General features: G+C 39.6%; 1 non-coding gene across 1 annotated transcript; it reads right to left on the reverse strand.

Annotated features, from left to right (window-relative positions):
* Positions 1–8224: 8224 nt before the first annotated feature.
* LOC141610043 (small nucleolar RNA R71) lies at positions 8225–8331 on the reverse strand. Its single transcript, XR_012527937.1, has one exon. It is a non-coding gene; the product is annotated as a small nucleolar RNA R71 (small nucleolar RNA).
* Positions 8332–8619: the final 288 nt, after the last annotated feature.

Raw genomic sequence — 8619 nt, forward strand, 5'->3', positions numbered from 1 at the left:
AAGTGAAATTGAGTGGTTAGAGATAAAAGTATAAATGGCAGCAAGGGTGAAAGACGATGGGGAATGGGGGATGGGTGAACGACGATTGAGGAATGCGTGAATTGGGGAAGGAGATTTAGCATTTTGTTCATTTTTAGTGTGTTGACTCGAATATTTCGATGGACGGTTCGATAGCACTGGGGTGGGTTTGGTTGTTGGGGCTGGCATAAGGTGGTCATCGGGGGATGGCGTAGGGTGGTGATGGGAGATGAGTAACAACCAAGCTTTTCGTTACAGTTATAAAACGCGTAAACCTTTTATTTAAAGTTAGTTATTGTTTTAAAATTTATATTTACAAAAGTATAGCTTTTGATGTAGAATAGTAATAATAATGACCATCTTGGCCATTTAGAGTATGTAGTTAGTTTTGGGTTGTGTTTTAAGTGAAATCCGACTCAATTAGTGTTTTTGGGCCTTGTTTGACTTATGGACCTTTTCTCCTACTCTTTTCTCTTCATTGCACCCACCACAAACCCTCATAGCTGCTTCTTCTTCACTTTAAATTTCTCAAATTTCCTCTCAACAAACGCCATTATTACACAATTCCCCTCTAAACCTATATTCACCATAACTTGCTCATTTTTTCACCAATTTTAGTCATTTCTGCGCCAATTTCATCCTTATTTCGTTCTCCATCTTTTAAGTAAGAAACAACTCAAATTTCTTAAGATTTCTAAATTCTTGTCTTACAGAGTTTGAACCTCAAATTTAGTTCTTTTATGTTTGTGTTTAGGGGAAGTTTTGGACAATTCGGAGAGGGATAACTACATTTTGGACGAGTCTTTGGAGGATTGAAGAGCTAGAAATGTAACGGTGACAGATTACTTGAAATGGTGTCAATTTTATGGGTTTACATGTTGTATTCTACTCATATGTGTGTTAAAGCATGAACCTTTACATAATTCTTCATGTTTGTTGTTGAATGTGTGGATGTGTAGAAGTATACCATATTTGTTTGAGGAAACTTCTTGTTTTGTGGTTGCATAATGTTTACATGGTAGAAGTTATTGATAATCCATATTATTAATCGTTAATTCTTGTGTTTAATTATGACATGAATTCACTAGTTTGGAATTGTTTGAGATAAGAACAATTGGGTGAACATGGTAGTCTAGAAATGTAAACTATAGATTTTTCCGTCTCATGTGTGCCCATATTTTACTCGTCTTAAGTTATTTGGTGAAATTGGTTTCGGAATATTGGGTTTTGGAATGATTTGGGTGAAGTTGGATGAGATGTCGTTGGTTTAGCAATTTCCGTCTCAAATTATATGAACCTTCTCATTTTATTACATGTTCAAATTTATTGGAAAAATTTCATTATGAAAATGTTTTACACTCCCTCCGATTCAGACAGATGGTAATACTTACCTAAAATGGACGAACCACACCAATGGTAACATACCATATTTGACATGAAAAATAACTAAATTAACCTTATATCCACTACCTATTTACAACTTTACCACCCACTTACACAGTTACACACTCACCAACTACTTATTTAATCCACCTAAACCCATGTGGCCCCAATCAATATTTCCTACTTTACCCCTCACTTTTCCACCTTTTCTTATATATCCACTTTTTGTTTATGTTTACATCTGTCTGGATCGGAGGGAGTATTTTATAATGGGTGGAAAAATGCATTTATAAAACCGTCTCACAAAAATTTTATAAGAGTGTAACGAGTATAGAACAAGTCCGGACTCATTTAGGACCGTCCCAAACTCGTCCCATATCAAAATTGAATCATCCCCTTCGTCCCTTAATTCATCTCGCCAATTCCTCTTGTTTACCCAGCCATCCTGCCAGTATACCCTCAATCACAGGTAGGGAAGAGGTCCAAGATTTAGCTCATTGGGCCAATTTTATCGTCCCACCGGCACGCAACCTCGTTCCACCGGGAAGCCTACCCTATACCGTCCGATATGGCCTTAGCTCCCACCAGGACAAACTTGGTTGGCAACACCACTCCTCTCCCGTTTCACCCATCCCAACCAGCATGGCTGCTACAGTGCTACCCTCACCGACATGGCTGCCTTGCTTCATGGTCGTTTATGGTGGCTCTTGTGGCGTTCCTTGGCTGTTTTAGGCCGTGAATGACACTTCTTGGTCGTGAAAGATTGCCCTTGTTCGTGTGTACTCTTGTTCCGTATTTGAATTATATACGTTTAACCTCGTGTTTTATATAACGTAATTCGTCATTTATCGTTTGTTTATATACTTTTCATATGACTCGTAAAGGTGGAATTTAATATTTCTTTACGTTATAAATACATGAAATGAGGTAGTATATTTCATATATGAGTTATAATTTGTTCATTTTCATTTATTTATCACATCTCAAGTTCGGATGATTTATTTTAAATAATTACTTGAGTTCAGTCGTGTTTCGAAGAAAATGTCATAATACTGTACTTTCTTGCTTGACTTGTCTTTACACCTCCTTGTGGTGTCCAGCCAAGTGTTTGTTTAACTCATTTCATTTCCGCCTCTTTTGTGCCGTTCTGCCGAATTCGGGGTACTCTACTTCTGTTTTGTCGATCGAATCTTGTCTGCGAAATATTTCACGCTTGTCAAATCGGCAAACGTTCATCCTGAGAGTCTGCCCAGGTTTAGACTAGGATCGTATTATTATCGTCGTCATACCGGGAGGATTTGAGTATAAGAGTAGTAAAAGTCTTGCATTAATTGGTTAGTTGTTATGTCATATTTCTTTGGAATCCGTGCTCGTGATTAATTAATCGTATCCTCGTTCTTTCCTTTTCTTCTGTAACACCCCCACATACCAAGGTGCCTTACCAAGGACCACCCTAGCATGAGACACTGTTACCATCTCAGCTGCGCGAGGCTAGTATATCAGAAGTAACCATCCAAAACATTTATTAAAGTATATAAAGTTAACGATTACATTGTCTCAAAACCAACTCAAAAGAAATGTTTAAAACTTTCAATACAACTGAAATCAAAACAGCTAAACTCGTAACAACGGAAGCTAGACTCGAAGTGATGACATCCCATCTCATCCCCGTAGCTAAAGACAACCATCACCTGTCACAATATGCTCACTATCCCCAAATGGATTACCACAGGTTTACAAAACAACAACGGGGTCAGTTCACTGCATAATTAAAGTAAGCCAAAATACAACAATGACAAAAATAACTGTTCCACAATCAATCTCCAACTCTCAATTACATCACATAATTGACTACACACATAAGTGTGTAGTCTTACCAGATTACTGCTGCGACAGATAATCCTCACCGCTAGTGGGGGACCGCATCCTTGCCCACCTAAGCCCCGCTCATCACAACAAGCAATAACCCATATTCCTTAATGTGCACATCCCCCCTGTGGCGGGTCCCACAATGTAACACCCCGATTATCCGGCCAAGATAATTGGAGCGTTACCATCTCGGTTTCCCGAGGTAGTGTTTTAAAACATCAATCAAAGAACATTTTATTAATATAAATGTTTAGTGAACTACATAATCGTAAAAAAATGAATAACTAAAATGCAACTTGAGATATCTATACTCTTCTAACCTACTAGACTCGTCTCTTGTTATCATCAAGCTCGTCCCGTTCCCGCGTACTATCCAAACAACCTTATCATAACCTGCTCCCCATATGCCCAAAGGAATATCATATGGATCGACACAGGCCACCCCAAAAGAGATAGGTGACAATGCACAGACACACAAATGTTGGTTTCATTAAATAAATAAAGTGTGACACGACTCAAGTGGGAACATGCAACATGGCTGTGATTTGAATGAACCACCATCAACAACCACCACCACGGTACCGGGACACGCCTAGAGATACCGAGAACCACATTGGTACCAGGACACGCCCAGATATACCGATCACCACACTGATACCGGGACACGCCCATACATACCGATAACCATAAACAGGTACTGGGACACGCCCAGACGTACCGGGTCCGGAAGCCACCCGGTTTCCCTGCCAGACGTCGTGTCTCAACCACACAAGTCCCTTTGTAACTCAAGCCATTAATGTGCACATCCCTCTTGGAGTGGGAAGCTCCAAGAGCTGACTTAAGCGCAAGATGGTCTCCCAACCGTCTTACATCTCCAAAACAAGTAACCAAACAAACCACCATGTCCTTCAACATAAAAGACAACACGACAAATACGATATATCATATAACAGATCAATTACCGACTCACTCAATGCAAATGAATGATGAAAGACTCATTTTATAAATAAATGCAACAATGAAACTGAGTAGGATAAATCTACCTCACAGCAAAGTCGCATAAGCAAACCGTCACACATGCTAGGTCCGTCTCGTAAAACCGTCTCACAAAACACATGTCCTAAAATACGATAATAATACAAATACGTATAAATATACTCATCTAATCATATAAATACCTATACAAATACATATAAATATACTAATCCAATACGTATAATAAACTAATATATTTATACCAATACGTATAAATATACTAATACATTATATAAATACGTCTACGACTAACTAAACTAAATAAACCCGTCTTAAACAGTGAAAATCCTGACTCAACCCAAACCACCACAACCACCGCTGCCACCATAGACCACCACCACTAGCCGTGATGCCACGGCCAGCAGCAACCACCCATGACCCCTCTACCGCCGACACCACCAGCAAACACCGCCCACAACTACCACACACACCATACACCCGCATAAACCACGCCCACCATGGCCGCCACCACCACCATTGTGCCGGCCTGACCGCAGTGGTCCAAGCACCACCATCGTGCCGACAACCGCCCCCAGCAATAGCAACAGCAACCGTGACAACAACCGAAATAACAACAACAATGACAACCAACCCGACACCCTCTTTTTTCCCCTTTCCCGCCACCTATATGTAGATACCTCATTTCCGCACCTCCCGCCAAACACTCAGTGATGATTGGGCCGCATGTTTGATACGCGGAACGATTTTATGATAGTTCATAAGTTCATCGACAAGTGATAGCTCAAAACTCAAGTCAACCTCATGGTCGTCATCTACGCACCGATACGTTCGTTTTGACTGAAATTAGAGTTCATTTGGTGTCCGGGTCAAAAACCGTTTCATTTTCTATAAACCGTTTAAAATTCCGAGTCGGAATGTTCAAGAAAGTTCTAGAATTCTCTGGATAGTTATTCCTAATTTAATTTAATATCTTTAAGGAATTATCTTCCGTAATTGTGTTTCACGGAATAAGGAAGTGTATAACAACCGAAATTCCATAAAAAAAATGCGAAAATTTTTTTTGCTAAGGAGGAAACCTCCGAGGAAATGACGCAGCAGGTGCTGCGCCTCTTCCAAGAGTCACAGTGGCTGTTGCGCCTCTTCCCCAGCTCTCTTTTCATGCTTTACAGAATATTTCCGTGATTTTTTTCCATATTCGTGCCATACCTAAACTCCTTCGTGTGTTTAGTATAAATAGACACCTTCGGCCTCCATATTTGGGATGCAAGTGTCCGCCCTTCTCTTCTCGCTTTGCCTTCTAGACCACGCTTTTGCTTTCGATGCCTACGTGCTTGATCAATCGACCACGTAATCTCAGATCCTTCTGAGTTCAAGTCACGTTGCATAGACCGACCAATTTGACCAACTCCACTTAATCAATCTAATCAATCTTTTAAATCCTTTAAAAAGGGCACTTTCATATTCGCATATACGTGTCAACGATAACTTAGTGATGTGACCATAATTGGCGCATATTTAGCCCCCGAATTACCATTGTTTCCATGCTTTTTAGTGCCTATTTGGGTCATTTCTTATCTTTAGTTCTTTGTTTTGCATATTCTTTGAGATTTTGATCCCTTGGTAGGAAAGGAGTAAGAATCTTGCATTTTCATGGCAAAACAAGGCTAAATTGATCGTATTCAATGACCAAGCATCAAGGAGAGACAAGACTAGAAGGCCTTTGTACATAGCATAGTAGAAAAGCATTGTTGAGAAAGGATCCTTGAGTCCCCAAGGAAATCCCCAAGGAATTCATGAAGAAAAGGGAAGAAAAGAAGAAGAAATAACGCTGCCATACAATCCGAACGGATTGTACACAATCCGTCCGTCCGTCCAAGCCCAATCCGAGCGTCCCGCAAAGGAATCCGCTCGGATCCCCCCTCGCCAATCCGAGCGTCTTGCCCAAGGATCCGCTCGGATTCTCCAGCCCAGATCCGGCCGTCCCGACTCCCATCCGCACGGATTTCATGACAAAGACGTTTTTCATTCTTCAAGCTACGATAAGAGAAGCCCTTCTCTCGGAGAATACCGAGTCTCCTTGCTCAACTTAAAAAGTGTAATTACTAGTTTAGCCCTTAGTTAACCCTAATGCATCCTCCCTAATTTTCACTATAAATACCCCATTAGTCTAATTAGAGGAGCATGTTCTTCTTATCAATAATTAGAGTAGTTAATATCAATCAAATCCCTCTTCAATATTGTAATCAAGTATTAATCAAGTTTTAATCCAAGTTTTAGTTCTTTAATCTCTCTCTTGTTCTTCCTTTATTTTGGGTAATTGAAGATTATTTGGGTTATTATTGGGAGATTGACAACCTCTCAATCTAGGATTCAAGTACTTCTATTATTCTTGCTTTATTATTGGAATCATTAGTAGGTATAATTTCTTAATCCCTTTTTAATTATTGCTAATTACTTTCATTTATTCATCATGTTTCATTATGTTAGTATGATTGACAACCTTTCTAGCATGATCAATATGATAATGAGTGAGTAGTCTCGTAGCTAGGGTTTAATGGGTGATTAGGGAAACCAACATGGGGAATGATTCATGCTTAAATTAATATGCTTTCATATCTTATTTGCTTGCTTGTTTTGATCTTAATACATGCACATGTTATATTTGATGAAATGCTAAGCCTATGAATCCTTGCATTTACTATCATCTTCTATCCTTTCAACTTGACTTGTAAGACATAACCCAACTCGAGTCTTGTTAGACCATGCATGTGTTGAGTAGGAAAGATTAAGTCGACTTGTAGGTGTTGTACAATCTAATCGATTCGGCTCCGGGACCCAAACTTTCCTAGGATTGTAAGATATAACCCAACTCAATCCATCACAACAATAATTGCTTGCTTATAATTTGAGAACATGTTTGTATGATCATATCCCATGAATCCCCTATGAACCCATGACACCCTAGTGCCTTTAATCAATTGTTTACACCCCTTATTTTATTCATCTTGCTAGTTTATTTTCATTGCTATTTTAGTTTAGTAACCTTCTACATCAACCCAATTTGTGACACCCCTTAGACACTACTAGTTACAATAGAATTCTCATTTCAATACCCGTCCCTTGGGATCCGACCTTTACTTGCCTCTTTACTAATTGTAGAGTTGTTTGTGAAGTATAAATTGTGTTTTGTATAGACCATTGACCAACGACCACATATGCTTAATTTGTGAAACGAAATGGCCTCGATCAAAAATGGCGCCGTTGCCGGGGACGGTGTTTAATTGATTTAAGATTTCTTTTATTGTTTTTAGTTGTGTCTTTTTCACCTTGGGGAAGTAAAACTCCTCAAGGTTCGTTCTAATTGTTTTCTAGTTGTTTGATATTTTGCATGTCTAGAAGGTTACAAAGAGATTTGTTACCTTTTGACCGTGAAATCGAAAGAACCTTGACGAATAATAGGAGACTTGTTAGGAGGAATTTGGGAGGTGTTGGTGAAGTTGTTCAACCCACTAGTGAGTTTGTCAATCCTTTCGCAATAGAAGGAGAAGAAAACCCATTAAACAATACCACACAAAATCCACCTACAATGCCTAAATTCTCGTCACACTCTATACCCACCGAGGAGGATTTACCAAATGGTACTCCTACACCACAACATCTTACCGGAAACTTTATTGCCAAGTCCGCCTTCATCCAACTAGTTGAGAGGAGCCAATTCGTGGGAATGCCTAGTGAGGACCCTCATTCTCATATGGAAACCTTTTGCGATTATTGTGAAGCTATCTCTCAAACGGGCGTGACTCAAGACCAAATAAGATGGGTCTTATTTCCTTTTTCGTTAATCGGCACCGCAAAGCAATGGTTGAAGGGCCTTGATAAGGCCACCCTTGGAATAGATTCTTGGAAGAAGCTAGCTCTAGCTTTCTACAAAAAATTCTACCCACCGGAAAAGACTAACATGCTAAGAGCTCAAATCACGGGTTTTAAGCAAAGGGATGAAGAATCTTTGTATGAAGCTTGGGAGCGGTTCAAAGGTATTTGTCGCTCATGTCCTCACCATGGACTTAGCGAATGGTTTTTAGTGCAACAATTTTGGAATGGTTTATATGAAGATTCAAGGAACATTCTCAATATGGGATCAAATGGAATGTTCACCGAAGTTGATGACAATCAAACATGGAACAAGATTGAGGAAATGGCGGTCCATAATTCACAATATAGTAGGCCTCGCAAGGCTACTAGAGGAGGAAAGTATGAAGTGGACTCCGTTACTCAATTGGGTGCTCAACTTAGTGCTCACATTGACACAATCAACTTGAAGTTTGAACAAGCTATGGCTAGACTTGAGGAAAA

The sequence above is a fragment of the Silene latifolia genome, chromosome 10, assembly GCF_048544455.1.
Source record: "Silene latifolia isolate original U9 population chromosome 10, ASM4854445v1, whole genome shotgun sequence".
NCBI lineage: Eukaryota > Viridiplantae > Streptophyta > Magnoliopsida > Caryophyllales > Caryophyllaceae > Silene > Silene latifolia.